The sequence below is a fragment of the Falco biarmicus genome, chromosome 13 (assembly GCF_023638135.1).
Source record: "Falco biarmicus isolate bFalBia1 chromosome 13, bFalBia1.pri, whole genome shotgun sequence".
NCBI lineage: Eukaryota > Metazoa > Chordata > Aves > Falconiformes > Falconidae > Falco > Falco biarmicus.
The window spans coordinates 5,483,380-5,505,617 of record NC_079300.1 but is presented as its reverse complement, the minus strand read 5'-3'; the positions used below and the strand labels follow the sequence as shown (position 1 = coordinate 5,505,617).

Here is a 22,238-nt window from a genome sequence, read left to right as displayed (position 1 = left end):
TTCCTATGCAGAAGAGGCTCTAAATTTACTTAATATATGTTAGCACTTAGGAACATGGTTAGGAACATGACTAGGGTCTTAACCTATTCGTAAATAAATGGGAAGCTTCCTGTCTGAGTAAAAGAAAGAGAGAGAATTTATGTCAAACAATCAGGAATTTAATACATAGTGCTCTATTAGGATGTCCAGTTTGTGTACATACTCTTAAGGCATGATTACGAATAACTTCACTTCTTATAAACAATGTGACTGAAGAAATTACTCACAGATACAACAAAAAGGGAAAGAAAGGTAGGAAGTTTTAGCTGCAGCCAATAAAGGAATTACTTTCCCTGAAAAGGTTAAAAACTCAGGCATTTATTTTTGTTGCCATAATATTTGCCTTTACAGGTTTAGCTTTCTTAAGAATCCCAAAGAAGATGCTGCTTTGGGAAAGATTTTAGTGACCTGGGTTCAAAGTCGTATCATAGATCCAACATTTTCTCCGACAGCTTTGGTTTTAAAGTAACCCTAATGCTGGACTAAATCTGTGAAGTGACTGTCCGTATTTATACCACTCTAGAGAGAGCTTTTAGTGATTACAGGCTTGGTCTGGCAAGTTGTTGAATGCCTTCAACTTCTGTTGGCTTTGGTGGAAGCCAAGGGTCCTCAGCATGTGGCCAAGAGTGCTCAGCACCCTCAGGACCCAGCCCGACGTGGTTTTTCACATGGAGAGGTCAAGTAGAGGGCTTTTCATTTCAAGCTAAAGAGTCATTCATTTTTCTCTCTTAAGGTAAAAGTCACGTGATCAGAGAGTGTGTGATTAACTGTTAAGGAAACAATGTCCATAATGATATATAAAGGTGTTGCTTTCAAAAGTTACGGTTGGATTTCTTCGGAGGTGTTAAATATATGGTGGTCCAATACCATGCAATTCATGAATACTAAAAATAAATATAAGCTTATTTCTGTGACGGTGATTTACTACTAAGCAATTTTGAGCAAATATATTCACATTATAGGATATGAATACAAATCAAACATAACTGAGCTGGCCTTTATGAGAATGAAGTGTCAGTACATTTGAAAATATGTGTAACGCCAAACTTTAATCATTTTACCAGCACATTAATATTGCAATTGATTATTCTGCACTCCTGAGTGTTTAAGGTTTTGCTATTGATTTGTCTGCTGCAAGGATTGCACACCTTCCAGGGCTATCTGGCACTCGGTCCTTCCCAGGCTGGGATACTACTGGCCTGATTCAATTTGATAGAAGAGTTTATGCTGTTGCAAAGTCCTTGCCTCCAAAGAGCATTAACACAATAGGAGTATCGAGAAAGGGAAAAATGATGGTGGAACTAACAAGTTACACATGTGCTTTCACCAGCATCAGATTGGCTTTCATTACACCTCTTCTCTGCTCATGTCATTTTCTTGGAATGCAGTTCCCAAGGTGGAGACTCCATCTTCATGTCTGTACGTGAAGTATTTTATACACTGTCAGCACCAGGAAAAGTAATGGGTAACACTCTGCAGTTCCTATTACAATAGCATTACACTTGCTCAGATAGAAAGGTGGCACCAGGCGGGCTTGTATTAGCTGAGATCGTAACTCTCCTATGTGTGCAAATGGTTAATGAATTAATTTTTTCTGCCTTTACTGAAAATTATTTGGGGGCTTCACCACTAGGATAGCAAAAGCCAGGAGACCTATGTGACGGGTGGAAAATAAAGGGAGCAGAGATGGCTCTTGCTTTAGGACCTTACAAAAAGAGCATTCATGGATGCATATAGGAGCGGAGGAAACCAAGAGCTGTCCCCCTGACAGCAGCTGTAGCATACCATCAGATTAATCCTTATGAATTCAAAGAGGAATCTGAAGGGGAGTTGGGAGGAGCCCAGTGAAATATCTTTGGCGGTGTTGGCAAGGAAAGCCTCCCCCGTCTGGAGGGCAGGGCTGGAGAAAATGCAGCGTGTCAAGAGTTGCCTTTGCGGTCAGTTTTTGGAAGGGGAGTTGATGTAGTGTTTCTATACAGTGGTGGGACATACCATGCGCTAAAGCAGAGAGCGCCTGGAAAGTGAGGATGGCAGTTTTTGCTTGAGGCGGTGCACAGCAGAGAGAGGTAATGTGGGGATTCAGAGACGTCACGGTGCAAAGCGGTGGAATGAGTAAAGAGCAGCAATATTCATCTGTGATCTTGGGTAGTACATCTTACAGTCTGGCCACAGTACAAATATGTAGGCTTCTTTTTAATACTATGTAGCCAAGAATGTTGTATTGGCAATTAAAATTATGATGACAGTGCTAAAAACAGTTGCTTCCTATAGGACCTTTTGAAAGATGGGCAGATTGAAACAAAGCAAAAAGAAAGGAGGAACTATCTGGAAAGACAGGAGTAAATCGTGACCGCAGAACCCTGGCTATCTGGTGCTGTTTGTCCCAGCCTTGCTCTGCTTCCCTCGCTGATAACACAGCTTAACCTACACCCGGGCATTGTTCTGACACTGAAAGATGAAGCAGTTTTTTACAAGCTGTACCCCTCAGCCATGCTTTCCCTTGCAATACTGACTGGCTCACTTTGGTCCCTTGATCCTGTTTTTCTTCCCCTAAAACCGGTGTGTTTATTGGGACCAGTGCAATGGAAATTCCACTTGCTGTTTATATCTGAGGTTTCTCTTCCCTTCCTATATTTCCCTGGGAATCGGAGCCGTATAGGTTCTTGCTCCACACCCATGGCTTTGTCTTCAGCTTTTTTTCTGAATTATTTTCCCCAACTGCATTTCCATGGAACAGCTGTTTGTGTTTAAAAACCACCTGCACAAGTAGTTCTGTTTTCAGTGGAAGAAAATGTCACTTGTAAAAGGAAAAAGCCCTAAGGTGTTGGAGTTTTAATTTGATGTGTATTTTTTCCTACCAATTGATGAATGTTCGAAGCGCAACTTTAGCCCTTGATAACTAATGAAACTGGGTGGTGCTAACAGTCACTGTCTGGCACGGTGCTGTGTAGTTAAACTGACTCCCTGTGTGGAATGAGATTGGGTTTTGACCCAGCAGTGAAATCCTGGATCCCTGATTTCAGCAGAGGAGAGAGAGAGAGACAGAGAAAAAGAAGCAGCAATCTCCATAGAGAGTGAAACTTCTGGGCAAAAGGTTGAGCTCTTGCATGGTTGGGCAAGAACTAGGATGTGATGTGTGCAGGACATAAGATCTCCTAGGAAAACAGGATGGACACCAGGGGAAAATGTTGCTCTTATTTAAAGCCTGTGGGAATTTTGGGGACTTTTCCTGGAGGGCTGCTGAAGTGTAATGGGGAGTGATAACATTATTTCTCAGCCATCACTAATCTCGAGGAGCTGAGGTTTATATTCCACTCCTGTATTGTGCCGGGGTGTTTGTGAAGCCATCGAGTGCAGCCAGGAGTGGCCCTGAGGTTGTCCCAGCCCCGGGGAAGTCCTGTTTGCTTCTCCATGTGCCCTCCTTGGCCTTTCTCCTGCTGCTTCTAATGCCCTCCCCCCTCCTGCTTCTCTTTCATTCCTTTCCACGCGGCATTATTTTAGTTCATGTTCTTTCCAGGTGATATGATTTTTTTCATTTTCAACAAACCAGATGGACTGAGTACCCAAATCCTCTCCACTCTCCCACAAAGCTCCTGTGTGCTTGGTGCCACCTCTGGCAGCGTGAGGTGCTCACAGAACAAGAAACTACATCAAGCCAACAGCAAATGGCAGTAAAATCTGGCTTTCAGCCCCTGTTGAGCCCATTAGAGGTTGATTTCTTGCTGCAAAGCTGGCACCAAACCTCCCCTGACCAGTGCTACAGTAGAAGGTCATTTATATGTCAAATGATGGACCAGTAGCAGTGAGAGGGGTAGCAAGCTGAGAAATAAATTGTACCAAAGTTTGAAGAGATTTACACTGTTATGTGTGTGTGTATATATATATATATTTATATATGTCTTTTCAGATGTCTTTAGGACTTAATGAGTATACTTGTTCATTCTGCCATCAATCCCATCTAAATGGTTTGAAGAAATTGTCAGTAGCTCACAACCCACCCTGGCAGAAGCCAGCCTTGTCTGTGTGTCCCACCAAGGCGACTTCTGGAGTGTAGCAAAAATTTTCAGTTTCGGTCATCTTTGCAGACTGGTTCGTTGCCTCCACTGTCTCCCGGGCTTTCCCTCTCTCTGTCTGCAGCTTTGCTGTCCGTATGCAGCCGTGGCTTTATCCTCCAGCTGGTGTTTGGGTGGGATAGTTGAGCTCCTCCCTTCTCCGTGCCAGCTAGTCTCCATTGCACTAAATTGGAAATCGGAGAGATCTTGGCATACCGTGGCTTGTAAAGGCCTTGTAAATGGCTTGTACAAAAAATTTTCCAAGTGGAAACAGCACTGTGCCTTAAGCTTAAAGTAGCTTTGATAGGAAAGAGAGGTAAATATATGCCTTTCTACCTCTGCGGGTATATTGTAAATGCCAGACAATGGAAAACCAGTAAAGAACGCCCACCCCCACCCCCCCCACCCCACCCCAACAAAACCATCTGAAAGCTAAGCAAGCACTTGGGAAGTTAGACTTGCTTGCTTTTTGGCTTCTGTATCAGCTAAACCTAACAGGCTCTTCAGACACAACTGGTTTTAGCATAAAGACTACTGCTGGCTGTTGCTTGCGAAACCCCTTGCTGTTGTGCGCTGGTAGAAGCTGCTCTACTGTACAAAACCCACTGGAATCACCAGGCAGCCTCCGTTGGCATTTTAGGAGGGCTGTCTAAGTGTAAAAGTGACACATTCTCCTCCCACTTAGTTTATCTTCTCAGGCTTTAAAAACGGTGCAGATTTTGGTGGAAAGCATCCTGCTGGTGTCCTGGTCATTATGGCCAACTGGAAAACTCCCCAGACTGTTTAGGCAGGAGGACGGCAGGTGCATCTGGGATGTGTGAGAGGGAAGGGAAAGTGTGCCAGAAGATGGGCTGCTCTTTTGGTAGAGGTTTGATCCTATTCAGATGCAGTGCCAGGACCGTGTCCATTGGGAGACTTGGCCTCTTCTCTCCCTCATCTGCAAAGGAAGTTTGCATGAGGCCAAGTAAGATTTGGAACCACAAAGATCCAAACTCTTGTGAGCAGGCTTAGAAAGACGTTCAGACCCAGGCAAGGAGGTTGCAGGCCAGGCAGCTGTACGGTATAGCCAGATGAGATGGGTTTGTGGATGGGTTCATAAGGGAAGGTGCTGTCATTGTTCCCCTCCTGCTCCCTGGGCACAGCTCACCCTTGAGTGGGCACTTGCCCCACCATGCGAGAAGCTGACTTGGGTAAAGGAACTCTGAAAAAACAAACCTTAAAAAAAGTCAGTAGTTTCCTGCCAAATTAGCTTCCTGAGCTGGCTTCCCGGGGCTCAAGATAAGCAGTGAGCTGGCCCTACGGAGAGGCCAGGAGAGCTCACTCTGCTCCTCCTGCCTCCACCCCTCAAAGAGCTTGAACAGGTCCCAGGTCATCCCCAGCAAGTGGTGAGTCTGCAGGTAAGGAAGAAATGCACTGCAAACAGGGAAACCCTCTCTCACCAAAGAGCGTAAGAGTTACATACGCTCTGTACAGCAGTCCAGAGAGGGACTAAATCCCTGCAGAAACAACGGTCCTGAACCTGAGACCTGGTGGCAAAGCAACAGGGATCCCCAGGAGAGGAACTGACTGTGACCACTGTCCTTGGGGTAGGTGGCATCAGTCTCCAGGACTGATGAGGTCACTGTTGTTGTATTTATATAAAAAAACACAGCTGCAAAAATGGAGCAAAATGTTTTCAGGGTAAAGAAGTGACTTCACTGAAAAGGCTTCCTTAACAAAACTGAAAGAACAGTGGGCAAATCCATCATTGCTCCTTGCCCAGCCTTCGTGTAGGTTATCTTTCTATCAGCATTCTGCTAATCTCTGAATATCAGCACTTTGTTTATGTAGATGTTGGTGCTTAAATAGTTCTGAATACAATTTCAAACTTCGTATTCATTTATAAATGTCACCGCTCACAATCACATTGCCAAGAGAAGCCGTTCTGCAAAACCTGCATGGCTAAAAAACAAGTTACAAGCAACCACAGCAATGTGGGCTGGTTTGCTAGAGGATAGGTATTTGCTGAAGAAATCAGCACACAATGTTTAATAACAACAGCTGACAGTTTGGCTGCATGCAATTCATGAAAGCAGCGGAGAAAGTGCTGCAGACAACCTTTTCATTGCTGTTTTGGAACATAAATTCAGTTCATGACTGCTTGCAAAATTTCTGTTGTCATCTGCTCATGCAGAACTTATCTGCAACACCTCCACAGGCAGGTGCTCTAAGTGTATATATAAATTCATCTTCGTAGTGGCCACTGGTGCCACAACAAATGTCATTCCAAACAAACTCTCTGCTACAGGCTGTGTTGGAAATCATCATTTAACACATCATTTAAAGTACATCAGAGTGAATCTCATGCAACCTGACTGTAATAATTCCCTACTGAAATCACCTCTTTTTTAGCATTTTGAACTTAGGAATAGAATCCAAGTCCTTTAAACATGTGGGTACTTCAGTTCAGTGCTTATTGTTGGGAAATGAGGGTTTATAGTGCAATGCCTAATTATTATTTTCCACCTGAATCTCACAAAGTAAATTACAGTGTATCTACTGATACTGTTACTTCTGTATATGAACAAAAATTAGATGGGCAGCCTGTTCATTTGCTCCTTTGTTAAAACTCATCTTGCTGAGCCCAAGAAGGCTACTCAAAAGTAATCCTCGCTGCTCTCCCAGCCTGTGCAGAAGAAATCCAGAAGACAGGATCTCAAACCATTTGCTGGTATTTCCCTGCAGTCAACGTTTATGCATAACTTTCTTTTTATTAACAAAACTGAATTCAGTGGGTCCTTTCAGCTGATTTCATTCATACACCGAGAGTAACCACGTAGTCCCATGTAGCTGCTCAGGTGTTGTGTGAAGAGCTGGTGCTCCCGGTGTATTTTTCGAAGGGCCCTGCGTCTTACCAGGAAACTAGAAAGATGCTCCTGAGAGACTTTCCTCCCACCTTTCACCTTGATTTATGCTGCAAATTATGATTTTAAACAGTATTTTCAAGCAGGCGGGATGAGCTGTGACTGTCCTTTTTTTCCAGTCCATGCGTTCAAGGTGGCTGTTTTCCATCTTGCCAGGCACTCTGCTCTCACCCACCCCACCCAGCATTCTAAGGTGTAAAATGACAGAGCAATAGTTCTTTGTAGCACCCACTATCCATCTAACCTACATTTTCACTCTTTGTAGTCAGTGTTGCTTTAGATATAAATCAGTGCTTTTGGTTCAGTGTGTTCCTGTTCCAGCAGTTTTGAAAGGGTGTGAACAGTTGCATACTTACTCAGACTTGTGCCTTATAAAGTACATGGCTGTGGTGACAAACTCTTCTGGGTTGTTTGTTTTACTACACTGTTAAATAGGGTGTCGCTGGCTAATGCCAACTGATGAGTTCAACTGTAAAATTCTAGCAATGTGAGAGAAGAAACAGCAGAACACAGTGCAAAATTCAGGATGCTGAGCCAGGAGAGCAGAAATGCCATCATCCTCCAGCTCATGCTCTTCTGTGGTGCATATAAAACCCCACCTTGCCCCATGGTTTTCCCATTGTAAGCAGTAGGAGTTCTGTGCAAATATCTGTTTTATAACACGTTTATCACAAAGCAGCATGGGCTGTACACCAGGTAATGTTCCCTCTCTGACTGCTAAACAAACACTTGAATTGTTGCCCTCTCTGTCTAAAGGCAATCAGTTTTTTCTGTTGCTCTCAATGCTGTCAGGATTTCGCGATGGAAATACTTTATGCCTTTGCCCTGCACTCTGAGCGTTTGCTTTTGGTGGCTTTAAAATGGGTCGCTCTGCCTGTGTGATCCTGGTTGTCTTCTTCAGTCAAACTCTGACATCTGATATGTTAGAGGTACCTCCTCTACTTCCAGTGAGTTACCAGACATATCCCTTAGTATTTTGTTCTTGTCATTGCTGGTTGCCTTCAATTTTGGGTAAGGACATCTCAGAATGAAAACTTATCAACGTTCAAAAATTCAAATTTTTTTATTGCATTCTTCTGAATACCCTTCATTTTCGCTCTCTTAAAAGTGCTGTATTCTGCACACCAGCTTTCAGTTTCCCTTTGGGAATTTAGCATCAAAACACAGCCCTTGCTTTTGCATCTGCGTTGTCTCTGTGGCACAAATCCTCTTCCAGGCGTGTGTGTCTCTATTTCACATCTAGTAGTGGGCTTGTCCTGTGACACAGCTTTATGGAGAAAAAATATGTCACAGAATTCCCTGTTCCTGTAGTGATGGAAGAGGTCCTACCGACCTCAAGGAACCAAGTCCTCCAATTCATGGCCAATGGGTGCCCCAGAGAAGTGTGTGCTCAGCTAAGCCCTGAATACGGACTTATGCTTCATCCTCTGTTCTTCCAACTACACATCAAAAGATCCAGATCAAGTATGGAGAAAAATACAGTCTTCAATTAATTGGCTGGTTTTTCTTTTGTGGTGCTCTGAAAAGCTGTTTCAACCCAAATCTTTCGAAGAAAAATCTAATTATGGCAGTTTCTAAGGTTGGACTCCTAGAGAAGGATGCCATCTCCGCGGGGAGCTGATGACCATGGCCACACTGGGTTTACATCAGCATTGCTCCACTGACTGCAGTGAAACAGCATCAGCCAACAGCAAACCCAGTCCTGCACCTGAATCTGCAAGGCTTTCGAGAAGCAGATTTGACTCTGTTTAAACCGTTGTTAGAGTACAACTTTTTAGAAATTATTTGCTAAATGAGAAGCTGACAAAACCCCACCCTCCCAGTATGTGACAATGTATAAGTAAAAAATGAGGGAGACAGAAGCAGACCTGGAGGAGGTCCCAGGGAATGCCAGGAGCATAGGATCATGCAGTGCTCCCTTCCCAGGGGCCAACCTCAGGACCCCGTGGTGGGGTCTGCCCCTTCCCCCTCCTGCCCTCTTCCCCGAACACAGCCTTTCCTTCTACATGAAGAAAATAATCAGGCACAATCAGGCTTAAGTGTCTCTGTTGATTAACTAAGTACAATATGTGTCAGCATGGTGGTCTGCTGCTGCAGGGGCTCAGGAGGCTGTGCTGTCCCCCGCAGCCCCCAGACACCCCCCCGTCCCAAATGCAGTAGCATCCATCGGTAGCTGCTCTGCATTGGTGGCTGCTTGGCTGGGGGGCCCCGCAGGGGGGCAGAGGGTCTGGTTGTGGCCATCTTCACCCCAGTTCTGTTGTGTTTTGAAGGAAGAGGCTGGCTGGTGGTATTTGGCACATCCCCAGCTGTGCGAACAGTGACAGTCCCCCTTCCCGCAGTGCTCCTAGGGGTTCATCCTCACGCGGGGGGGCTCACACGGTGCTTTGGGGCAGGCAAACAGGGCGATGTTGGTATCGGACCAGCTCCGCAGCCTCCTGGGGACTCTGCCCAGAAACAGCTAAATATATTTTTTCTAGCGTATGACTTCACCGCACCAGCAGCGAGATACCATCTTGCCCTTTGTGTTCGGGCTAGGTGACATTTTCTCCTTTCCCAAGCGGCAGGCAGCATGGCCCCGTCCCGGCTGGCAGGGCACAACGGCTGGCAGGGCACAGCCCTCTGCAGCTTGCCCAGATCTTCCCCGATAAGGAGCAGGGAGCTGGGAAACGCCAGCCTGGTTTTCTGTTTCGGTGTCCGAGCTGGTGGTGTAGGTGCCGTGTTCTGGATTCGAGCTTGAAATGGATTATTTTTGAGTACCGAGTGTATTGTTTATGGAATAGCACTTGGCTTTGCTTTTCTTCCCTGGGAGCGCTGGGTAACAGCCATTTCTGTCAATACTCATTTTTGTTTATTTTATTCATTATTAAATGTTGAGCAGACATTCAGGTTGGTGGATATGCGGGAATATATACATGTGCCGTGCTTACACCTACACATACAACACATGGATGGTCACTATAATTAGTTCGTTACTTGGGAGCCAGGAGTGCTGGAGAAGGGAAGCAGGAGGAAGGGCGGACAGCTGGGTGCTAATACGACCTTCCTGGCCCCATGTCTGGAAAGGGTTTGAGGTCACTTATGTAATTTTGAATGCGCTTTGTATCGCTACCTGATTTGCAAAGAGGCTAATTTGAAAAGAGTATCACTGAGTATTTGCAAGGTTTCCGTTTTATAGTCTTCTCCCCAGCTGAATCCAAGGTCTGCAGCAAGGTCAGATCTAGCAGCTGGATTTACACCTGCGCAGGCTGCACCTTTTCAATGGCAGGTTGAGCCTCCCATGTGCAACCTGGGTGTAAAGTTCCCCTCATCTGAAGGCTCCATTGGTTGCTTAAATACTTCATTTTCACACCAGATATCACAGAATTTGGTGTATGAATGGACTCGTCGTCTCATAACTCTTAAATTTTGGAGGGTTAAATACCTACTAATTGTGACTTCAAGCTCTCCAAAGGTCTGCCGTACCTTGGCACAGCGTTTTTGTAGGTGATGATAATGAATGAAATGAAACAAATCAGATGCTATCTGAAGCAGCAATGTACTCCAGAAAAGAAAGCACACAAATACCTGAAGGTATTAATTATTACCAAATGTATGTGAAAGGGGTATGGCTGGCATTTGTACAGGGACACCATTAAAACCAAAGGACGTCATTTTAGGATTGCACCAAGTCATTTATTTTGGGGGAAGTCTTAAGCAAGAATCTACCCATTTGTGGGGTTTAACAAGTTTGGTTCATGTATTTACTTTGGATTTTTGTGTTCACTTTCATCCCCTTTGTACTTCCTTGGACAAAATCCAAACAGGCAGAGTAACTACAGAAAAGCTGTTCTCACCACAGGGAAATAATGTATTATGCTAATTCCAATTAAAGGAAATTTCTTAAACTGCAAATATAGCCTTCAAGAGAGAAATGAAAAGTGTGGAAATTAACATTCCTGCCAGATTTCCAGCTCAATTCTGCATACTCAGGGGGTTTGGGTCAGGCTCAGATAAGCATCCAAAATTTGGGGATGTTTATCCAAACCTTATTTCTGAACCTTCTAAGTTCACTCCTGACTAATCATAATGGAGTTAGTGGTAGCAGGATATGAATGTACAACGTTTAGCTTAGAAATTGGCAGCTCCTCACCATTTCACAGCTAGGAACCTTTGACCAAATATCAACTCTACTAACCAAAACAAAATAAAATAATGCCTTGACTTGGTCTCCAGCCATACCACCTTGTGATACAGCCCTGGAAGATCTTCCAAGCAGGGCTGGGCCAAGGCAGGCTTTGGCTGGGGGACCTCCCAGGAAAATATCGATGTTAGTGGAAGCATCCCTCGTGATTCAGGAGGTGACACTTTCCCTGGGTCGGTGTTGAACCTGCGTAATGGTTACGTGTATGGAGGTGTTCTTTCAGATTTGGGAAATTTCAGAGCAGCCCTTTGAAATTAAAGATCTTTGCTGAAAGGCTCAGGTGTTAACTCCACATTCACCTGAAATACTAATGCAGTAGCCATGTTACATGGCCAACAAGCTGCCCACTGGAGGTGGTACTCCTCGCTTCACCGGCTCCTGCTCCATCCCCAGGCTCTTTGCCTGTTCCATCATGAAGGATGTGAGCTCCCTGTTGAATTTAATGGTGAAAGTGTTTGGAATATTTTTCCAGTGAAATGAGTGGAAGGTGACTAAGGGTCATGAATTAGCTCCTGAAAAAACAGGGTTTTTTCCATCACACCCTTTGTTTTAAGCATAGAAGAGGGGAACTGCATCTTGCTACCCTGCTATAGGCACCTTCCAACTTACTGTACACTTTACTGTAATGTTGCAAGCCATAATATTAGCTATATTATAATAATGCTATAGATTTATCCTCCACGGATATCACCCTTCCAGTGACTACCTCCCGGTCGCTCACTTATCTTTCTTCCCCATACATTTTATTTTAGTCAAGGGGTGTCGCCCTAAGTAGCTGTATCTGATTTTTATTCTGGCATTGAAATTCATGCCAGGAATAAACCCATCCAAGTGCAAATTCTTCCCAAGTGCAAAAGCACTGAAATGTTCATTGAAGCTATATCAGCAACGAATTTGACCACAAGAACTTGGATTGCAGGTACGTAGTCTAGCACCTAAAATACCTTCAGATTTGCTTAGACTGACCTCTGAATTACAGATATTAAATCTGCAGGATTGGAACAGAAGACATCCCATTGAAACTTCTACTTTAAAGACAAAAAAAACTGGTTAATTGAGAATAAAACCAGACACCCTAGAACTACATTAAGAAATGTTCAAAATGCATTTGAATATAGTCATTATGGCTACAGAAAATACTAGGATTTTTAAAAGTTCAATGATTACTCATTTGAGATATTTTGTGAAATACATTTTATAAAATATTGCCTATATTCTTGTAGTTTCTCTTGCATCTCCATCCTGAAATCAGCAGAAATTATTCCTTACTTTCTACCAGACCATCTATTCACCAGTAGAGTAGATGTACAACTGCAGAAGTTGTTCACAGTAGCAATATGACCATTTAAGCAAACCTCTGTTTCCATTGTTCAATGGAAAACATAGTTTTGGCAAGATACTAGCTTTGATGTGCCTTATGCCACTCAGATGTCAATTTTTCTTTTTTCATTAGGACAATGTATTAGTGAACTACACCATGCTCTAAAACTTTTATCAATCTCCCATCACATTTACTTTTTTTTTTTTTGTAGTTGCCTTCTCCTTCCAAGGGAAATGAGCAACTCTTCATACATTGATTTTTCCTCTTCCCAACACAAATCGATGCATGGCTCCTGCTTGAATTTGAAGTGCGTGTTCAGGTTGGAAAGTGGATTTTGTGCATGTGTGTGCTGTAGCATTGATGCCTTGTAGCAGCTGCATCCCGAGCATTTTGGCATCCTGTGGGATGGAAGCTTGTGGGGGGTCACTGCCCAGTGCAGTCAGTGATTATAGCTAACGGTGTCATTGAGAGGTGTGTAATGATGTGATGAAGGGCATTTAGAAGGAATGGAGGGTGCCTGGTGCTTGTAGAAATAGTTCTTGAGAGCCATAGTTGTAGTTGGTTTTGGTTTTGGAAAAAGCAGAAACAGCAGAAAAACTGTTCCAAACGTTTGTGAAGGTGCGATGGGCTTCTGTAATTGCAGGGAGAAAAATCAGAAAATCACATAACATATGACTGTTGATAACTGCAAAAGGAACAAATGCTTTCCATCCCAAAACACATTACAACATTGGTCTTTTAACAGCTCCTATTTAGGCATTAAAAAGAAGACATTTTTTATTATGATTTCTGCCTTGTGCTCTGATCAGCAATGTAGACAGAAGCAAGCAGGAGCGTATGGTTGCTTATCCTTCCTTCTTGTTTCCTTTCACTCTAAGTTCTTGAAAGGTCATAAAATAGAGAAATAAAAAAGCCACTGAAGTGTAATTTTGTTAACTTTATCTTCTGAACATTAAACATTGTTTCAAATTTCTTACGGTACATAAAATGTTTTGCCTTGCTGTATCATGTATACAGAACTTCAAAAAGTAACTGAGACAGCTCAGAAAATGTAATGGATGTGTAATAACAGCTCTTTAGATCTCTTGTTTTTAGCATAGCATCTTTTTGTTCCTAAAGGTGCTTTTAACATGATATCTATAGCTATTTATGAAGTCATTTATTTTTGCACGGTGATAGGTCTTATTTTGTAATTATCCCATGCTTTCTATCTTGCTGTAGTGTGTGAGCCCCCCTGAAATGTTGTTTAGTCTTCATCAGCCCCTTTTGTTTTCCTTCCAGAAGGCATTCACCCTAATAACTCCCGTTTCACGGATGCAGTACATCCTAGCTCCCTTCGGCACCTTCTGCAAAAACATTTTGAAAGCGTTGCATCGCAAGGGAGTTCAGTTCTTTTTGTTGGGCATTCTCAATGTAAAGAAGTTTTCCTGTTTGCCTTAAATTCATTCCCCACACATATTTCAGCTGATGGTTTTTAACCACTTTTGCTCCACATCCTGTTTACTGCGGGCCGTGGCGGTGCTGCACGGGAGCTGTTGGCGGGGGCACAGCCAGCCAGCCCAGGCACGGCAGGGCAGCCCAGCTTTGTCCTGTCGAGCTGGAGCTTTAGGCAGAAAGGAATCGCTAGATCATGATTTAGTCTCTTTGGGGCATCCCTAGCACGTTCAGACACAATTTATTCGATGCAAACTGGTGGGAGCTCAGTGGGAACGGCAGCTTTGCTAAGGCTCTCTAATCTGCTATCATTTGCATATATGCAATCCAGTGAAGTTAACAGGATTTCCCTGACGTGCTTGCCAGCAGTAGCAATGGCATTGGTTTCCTCTAGTATGTCAAGCAGGTCGCTGTTAATCAGTCCCTGTCGGGCTTTCCGTGCCAGCCACTCTGCTGCTGCTGTGCGTGGGAGCAGCTGCAATGGGGAAGGTCTTCAGGTGCCAGCACGGGTCCCAAAAGCTCCAGGGGTGAAAAGAATAAACTGTAATATTCAGTGCAAAATTTTGTCCAGCCTATATTTTCATAAACCAGCACAGAGGGAAGTTTGAAGTCCTGCCCATTGGGTGAGGAATACCCTGCTAAGTGGTCTGCCCTTGGGGTGGCAAAGCCTCCTGGGAAATCTGGGGGGGGGGGGGCTCCAGGTCCAGCAGGGACAGTGGGGACATGGCATTAGCGTGGGAGGTTTATGAACTTTATCCTCACATATTAATGACCCTGGTTATCCTTGACAGCTCTTTGCACACAAAACTCCCCAGGACATGACAAGTGTGTGCCCATTGAAATGGTGTGCAGGGCCCAAGGGGGGGGGGGGGGGGGGTATGGTGGGACCCTGCTTGAGTAGCCTGGAAGCACCGGGAAGCTTGGAAGCAAAGGTGTAGAGAAGAGCTTGATAAATAAGATGATGTGAAACTGAAGCACTGCGTGGAGATGAATCAAAATTATAAAATCAATAGGTATTGATCTGTATATATCACACAAATAACTGCCTGAAGAGATGCCCAGATTTAAGATGCTGATTATATGGCAGTCAGTAGAAATAACTTGAGATCTGAAGAGCTATTACATTTTAGTTGTTCAGTGCTGCAGCTGTAGTTGTTAATATCTTAGTTGAAGTCTCTTAAATTTTTTCCTGCTTGATGGTCTTGGTAACAAGTATATTTAATCAACAAACCAAAACCAAAGAGCAGATTTTTGGCTTATAACATGCTCTTGAGCCATCCAAAGCTGGAGTCCAAACACTACAAATTCTTCTAAAAATATACACCTTTCATTTTAACTGCTATTTACTTTTATTACTGGCCAAGGTCACTGCACTTCACATGTGTCTGCTGGCCATTTGGCTACTGACAGGAGTTGCAATGAATCACCTGGAACAACATCATCCATGGGTACCAAACCCTTCGTGTGGCTGGTTGGAAGTCAGGACAAAAAAGTCTTTGTTATATCCCATTCATATTCTTATTTTTGTAACCTTAAACTGGCAGAGCTGTACTGTATCAAAAGGAACAAGGATTTACTGGACTTTCGGGGTATCTGGTTAGTTTTTGCACCTGGCATTGACCTTCCTTCCTCTTTCCCATCAGTAGATGTGTTAACGGAGGAAGGATGTGCTTAACTCTTGGTGTGGCAAGTGGCTGTTATTATCATTATTGCTTTATAATTATTACTTTCTTCAAGATTATCATGGTGTTCTTTGTCCCTGCATGTTGCCTGCTAAACTCAGGGTAAATACAAACCTAACAGATGTGTAGAAAGATCGGTTACTTGTCATACATGGGCAAGCATAGTCTGAAACTGCTGCAGAATTACTTCCCATCTTTATTCATGGATGGGTAATGTTCATTTTCCTTTGCTGGATTAGATTTGCTGAGTAGATTTCTAGGCATATAAATGATATTTTGGAATGAAACCCTCACATTTTATAAATCATTCAAGCCAGTTCGGTTTCTGCTTTCTGTAGAAGTATTTCCTGGTCCACAGCAACCTCAATCTAAACCTATGGTTTTCTGTTTGAGACAAAACTCATGAATTAACTTAGAGAATTAAATAAGAATTAAGCAATTCTGAAATGATAATGAGCGCTCACAACTCCTGCTTTCATCTTTTATAGCATTGTTATATATACCACAAGCACTAGGGAAAATTGTGGTCACTCATGTTGTGATGTAGATTCCATTCTTTATCGCCCAAGCTGCCAGATTTCCTTCGTGCAGTGCATGACTGGTTTGAGCTTCTGTTCACAGTGCCTGGCAGGAGAGTCTCCATCTTCAGTTTATTTCTGGAGGTGTCACAAATATTACATCAAAATGACAGGATGCGCAAATATCTGGCATATCCTGTGATGCGTGCAGGTTCCCAGAGGCACTGTGCTTTGGTTCAATCCCCACCTTGCCCAGGGCTGCAGCCCTGGTGTGCTCCAGCACGCCAAGTGCCAGCACCGTGTCCCAGCCCCCATCATGTTGCTGAAGTGAGTGGGGGAATCCAGGACTGACTTTCATCTGGAGACGGAGCAGCTCCTCCACTCTACAGCCCTGGGGCAGCCTGAGTCTGGTCTGAGCATCCGTCTGATTCTGGGACTACACAGTAATTTGGGGTGGAAATTGCGCTCTGTCTGGGCTTGATCAATAGTTTTGGCCACCAGTTCATTCCCAAGGTTGCCAGCTGTCTTATGTCAGTGCTGTCTTCAGTATTTTGAGCTGCTGGTGCTTCCCTGGTAAATATGTGACTACCTTCCCTGGCCCTGACCTTACTATAACTCCTTGAAAAGCCAACAAAGATGAGCACCTTCCTCAGTCGATCCATCCTACAGCCGCTCCCTTAACCTCAGTGGATCTGCTTTGCCCCATGCGAGGGTCTGGCCTGAAGGATGCACAGGTCAGGGCCTGGGAAGGTGGTCACATATTTACCAGGGAAGCACCAGCAGCTCAAAATACTGAAGACAGCACTGACATAAGACAGCTGGCAACCTTGGGAATGAACTGGTGGCCAAAACTATTGATCAAGCCCAGACAGAGCGCAATTTCCACCCCAAATTACTGTGTTTTGGAAAGGGAAAGAAATGGTGTTCAGTGCCGTATTCACTACACTGGATTCTCAGCAATACAGATCGTACAGTCTCTGAAATCCCTCCTGGTGGAAAGAATCTATTCTTAACACATTGCCTCAGTTTGCTTCTACAGACCCAAAAAATTGCAACCTGTCTTGAGCATATGCCTGTGCCCTGCTGCTTTTTGCACTCGTTGGGTGAGTTTTAGCAGCAGCCGGTGTTGTGGTTGGGGCAGTCTCTCCCTGGCTCTGCCTGGTGGGGATCATGATCCACCTGTGCTTGCATGATTGCTAGATGACTCCTAGCAACAGGATTTGACATCATGAACTCTGTTTCTCGTTTCTCCCACAAAAGTCAGAAGCAGTTTTATGCATCCTCCCCAAAACTGCTTCTATAGGAGAAGGTTTCATTTATGGTACCAATCAGCACAACGTGCTTATGTTTAAAGATCTGTTCCAAAGCATCAACTGCTCATTTCCAAAGCTAAAATACTTTCCTAGCAAAAAAAGGGTGATAAAGTACAATTTCTGCTACAGATGAGCCATATTAAAGCATGCAGAGTTGTTTTAACTGGCAGAGACCAAGCAGGCTCCCGCTCTTTACCCCTGAGAAGCTGTGAACGCCAGCAGGCAGATAGGAGATTCTGTTCATTGCAGTCAAAGAAAGGAAGTAAAAAGCAACTTCTCAGGGAATGGAAGTCATGGGAAAATATTGCATGAGGTTCCTTCCTAGCCCACCACTGATTTTCTCCATGAGCAAATCTCCATATTCTATCCATCAAAACAAAATTATAATCTTCCCATCCTGCACACTTTTTATCCGTCCACGCCAACTGTAAGCTTTTCAGAGCAGAGTCTCATGTTTATTATTTTTCTACCCACAAAGGGTCCCAGTTTCAACTGGGGCCTCTAGGTGTTGCTGTGATGCTAACAGTACTAATACTCATAATTCTGCTAGTGGGGAATTTAGCCCAACATTTTAGGCTTAAATAAGTTATATGGAAAAATGGTTATAAAGCAGCCTCCATTCTTCTTCAAATTCTGCAGGTCATTTTGCATCTGCAAAACTCAGTTAGTGGATTGATATGCACCTTATATATTGTGTCTTGGGAATGTTTTCTCTATGAATCTCACACAAAATCTGCAGCATGACTTGTGGATAAAAAAGCCACAGGAAAAAAATGCCTGAAGCTGTACCACTTACCTCCCTCCTCCTTCACATGCACACATGCTCAGCTGCTACCCCCCTCCCCCTTTGTTTTATCAGTATGGTGCTAAATTACCAAGTTTGAAATTTCTTTGGCAAATAAGGGATGCATGCCAGAACACAAGTGCCCCGAGGGACCTGAGTCTTAGGGGAAAAAGCCTTAATTTCCAAGTTTATAGGTAGCAGCACTTTCTTGAAATTGGAAAATGTTCAACTCATTTACGAAAGAAATCTGCCAGAAGGATATTCTGATGTTCACAGCTATTTCATTAATAACCCATTGTGATCAATGGGTTATAGGACAGGTTTATTTTGACCCCTGTATCAAATACATTCTGGCCCCCCTCCCCCAGAGATTTTCCCCATGAGCAAAATCTCTGTAGTGCAATCCAGGTAACTCTTGGAGTAAGATTTTTCAAAATTAATCAGGCACCTTTAGCCATGTGTGACTAATTTATGTGGAGCAGCACTTCAAATGCATGCCCAGGTGGGCTGCTGTGCACACCCAGGGCTAGCGAAGCATGCGCTGGCCAGGACCCTGGTTTGCACACCCAGGGGGGTGCACCCGATCAGCTCTGCCCGCCAGTGGTGGGGAACCTGACCCATCACGTTGCACTTATGTCCAAATACTTCCCAACTTAATCCCAGGGAGGTTTCCCAGTACAAGATAAGGATCAACCCTACATGTTCCTCCACTGGCTGAATAAATTATCATTCCTGAATTTCAGTCCTTGGGTTTATCTACCGAGCATGACTCAAAGTGTTGATGGGGATTTTAACCTATTTATAGCTTCATAACAAGCCTGTAACAAAGAATTCTCCCTCTCCTACCCGCATGTAAATACTATCTAGTGCTACTGGCAGGGCTTGGCAGGGTAGTGATGTTTCTGAGGCACTGTGGATCCTTAACCTGCCTTTAGCAGGGTCTCTCTCCGCTCACAGGCAAGCGCCTTGCAATAGGAGAAGGATTAATCGTCACTGTTAGCACCCTTGCTTTCCTCCGCAACCTTCCCTTCCCAGGGATGATGAGTTAATTCAGCTGGAACAATGTTAGTTCATCAAGTTTTGTGGTTTATCTGAAAATCGAGTTGCAGTAATTTCATATGCCAGCTGATTTAATGCCTGTTTAGTTCAGGTTTTAGACAACTCTGGTCGATGATCACAACATGTTTAATACGAAATGTTGGTGGGGTGAAACTGTAACAGTGATGCTTTCAGGCAGGTTTTTCCTCCCTGCTGCCGGAGCTGGTTATGTTGCCCGTCTGCACGTGTGTTTCTGCATGTAGGGTGCGTATCCGCCTCTTCTGTACCTCCCCTAGAACCATCCACACATGTACATTTAAAATAGCAAATGCAAACCTGAAAATTTTAAAATGAGTGTTTGACTTTTTATTGGGTGATAAATTGCTTCTTACTCTTATAAAGTCCACAGGTGTTTATGTCCACTCTTGTACGGCTAGTTAAAACTTTGGCTACAATAGGAATGCTTTGAAAATAGCCAGTCACTCCTAAAATTGATTATTAAAATGGAATTGCCTGTTATGCATCACAGTAATTCTTGTAGTGTAAAGTTCTGTTGCTTAACCCTTCCAATCCCTTTTGGACTGGCATTTTCTCTGGTTTGGTATTTTCTTCTTCATCCTTTCAGTTTTCAAATTCTGTTGTCAGACTCTGGATAGTTTGGAACAGTGCTCCAGGGCTTGCTGCCATACACCCCTCCTGCAGGGCTCTTCCCTGTGCCACAAGGGGCTCTGGGGCTGGAAAAGGTCTTCCAAAGCTGTCCCCAGACTATTTGGCAAATGAGAAGGCTTGAAAATTAAAAATTTGAAAGAAACTAAGAGTTAATGAATCCCTGTTGAATTCTTATGCACATACATACAAAAGAAGTCTGCAAAATCCTTGAACTGTGCTTTCTACCTCCTGGGTGCGGTGCCCTCTCAGGCATAGAGTTCTTCAATTTTCTAGAGCAGCTTCTGCAAAAAGTTGTGTTTCCAGGCAGAGAAGCAGCGGTTACATCAGGTGGGAACCTCTGGCCGCCCCATGTGCAGCCCCCGCCTGCAGGGTCCCCCTGCTCTGTCTTGGGGTGGGCACATCCTGATACAGATTTATTCAGTTGTATTTCAGCAAGGATGAACGAGAATGCTAAAATAAACCCAAACCAGACTTTTTTTTGGTCACAGTGGTAGGTTTCAGAGGGCCATGGCAAGGTCTTTTACTCTTTGGGCGGTTAAGAGAGAAAAGAGCCCTTCCAGGCTGCCCAGCACCCAGGGGGAGATGCAGAATTAGGGCATCGCCAATGGAGTTTCCCAGATTCTCCAGAATTCTGGCTTGCTCTCAAAACACAAGAAGGGTAAAGCACAGGAAAACACCCAGCTTCTGGATGGACAGGAGGCCAGCACCCACATCAATCAGCCGCTGCCTTAAATTGCCCCGTCTCTAGTAGGTGTTAAAACAAGCTGGCTAACACGGGTTTCTCCCCTGACTTTTATCTCAGCACGCACGGGTGCCAAGCCCGCCTGGCCAGGACTGCCTCGCCCTGCGGTTACAGCAGCCCTGAGCGTGAGAAGGGCCCGGGCTGGATTTGGAGGCTTCCAGACTCTTCTGTAATGGAAGTAATGAACACTACGAAGGAAAACAGCAACAGTCCTCAACATCCAGCACCAGAGCACACGCCTTGGCAGGGAAACCGGGGGGAAGATTTAGAGGAGGAAAATGAGGAGATTTTCTCCCATTGCAAGGAGTGTGCTCACAGTCGGGGTGGACAAGCGGCACCGCATCCCTCAGCATCAGTTTGGGGCTGCAAGGGCCATGGCTTGTTTGTAATACGGTGTTACTACATCTCTTGCTGCCGTGTTTCTACAGGGTTTCCAAGCCTTCCTCCCCAAGGCAGGAGCAAATTCACCCAGACAGCTGGATACTAGTCACCAATCCATTTTTACATCTTCCTTGTTGATGGAGAAGACAAATCTGCTGCGATTTCCCTTCTGCTGGTATGCAGTAGCGCCCAAGATCCAAAAAGAATTGGGCTCGAACCCCGTTGGTGTGGTTCAGTGCCTGCCAGAAAACTCCGTCCCACCAGGGTAGCCCCTGCTCTAGGAGTTTCCCCTCACCCATCGGCCGTGATGGTACCCACAGCTGCAGGCAGACCCTCGCCAGCGGGATGCGATGGAGCTGCCCGCCCCAGTACTCGGCATGCCAGTGAGTTTGCAGGTGTGGCAGCTGGGCAGGGCACGAGGGCAGTGGGTCTGCTGGGACCCTGCTCACACCAGGGTAATGGCAGATGAGAAAGTGGGGCTGAGCTGTCAAGCTCAGATCGTGGTAGGAAGGAACACGCTATTTTAGAGCATAGGAGAGAAAAAGTGGAGCTTTTCTGCTCAGGACTTGGGTAGTGGTTTGGCTTCTGCCAGTAGCAGCATCGTGGCTGCTCCAGACCATAGCAGGGGGTGCAAGGGGGCAGCAGCACCCCTGGGAACGTGGGGCCAGCTTCCCCCACACCTAGGCCCTACCAGCGCCAGGGCACCGATCGAGTGGTCCTGCCGTGCATCTGCTCCGTGTGGGTGCCGCGTGTTCGCTCTGCGTGCTTATTTATCACAGCAACAACGCGCTGTTCTGGGGGGGTCCATGGCAGTAGGAGGTGAGCGGAGCTGAACACGTGCTGCCTCTGTGCACGGCCAGGAGCCGCGTGTGCTCTGCAGCTCCCTAGCACAGCCCTGTCCCCAACGCAGTCGCACAGGTCCTTCCACTTTTTTTATCGCCTGCATATGCACCGCTTTAATTTTATTTTGCAAGGATATGGAGTAGTTTGTTTTTTGGGTTTTTTTTTCCTCAAACGCACTCAGTATTTTCAGCGGGTGTGCATCTTCTCTGCACACTCCTCATCTCAGATGGGTAAATGCCCCTCACTGCATGGCTATTGGGGACAGCCTGGCTGGGTGTCCTCACTGCAGCTGGAGGTTTCAGGCTTTGCTCTGCTGCTGAAAGGAGACCCCCTCCACTG

General features: G+C 44.9%; 1 protein-coding gene across 1 annotated transcript in view; it reads left to right on the top strand.

The window, feature by feature from the left end:
• The window catches only part of MECOM (MDS1 and EVI1 complex locus), a 348,406-nt gene that overhangs the window by 272,089 nt on the left and 54,079 nt on the right, over positions 1-22,238 (top strand). The window lies entirely within an intron of this gene.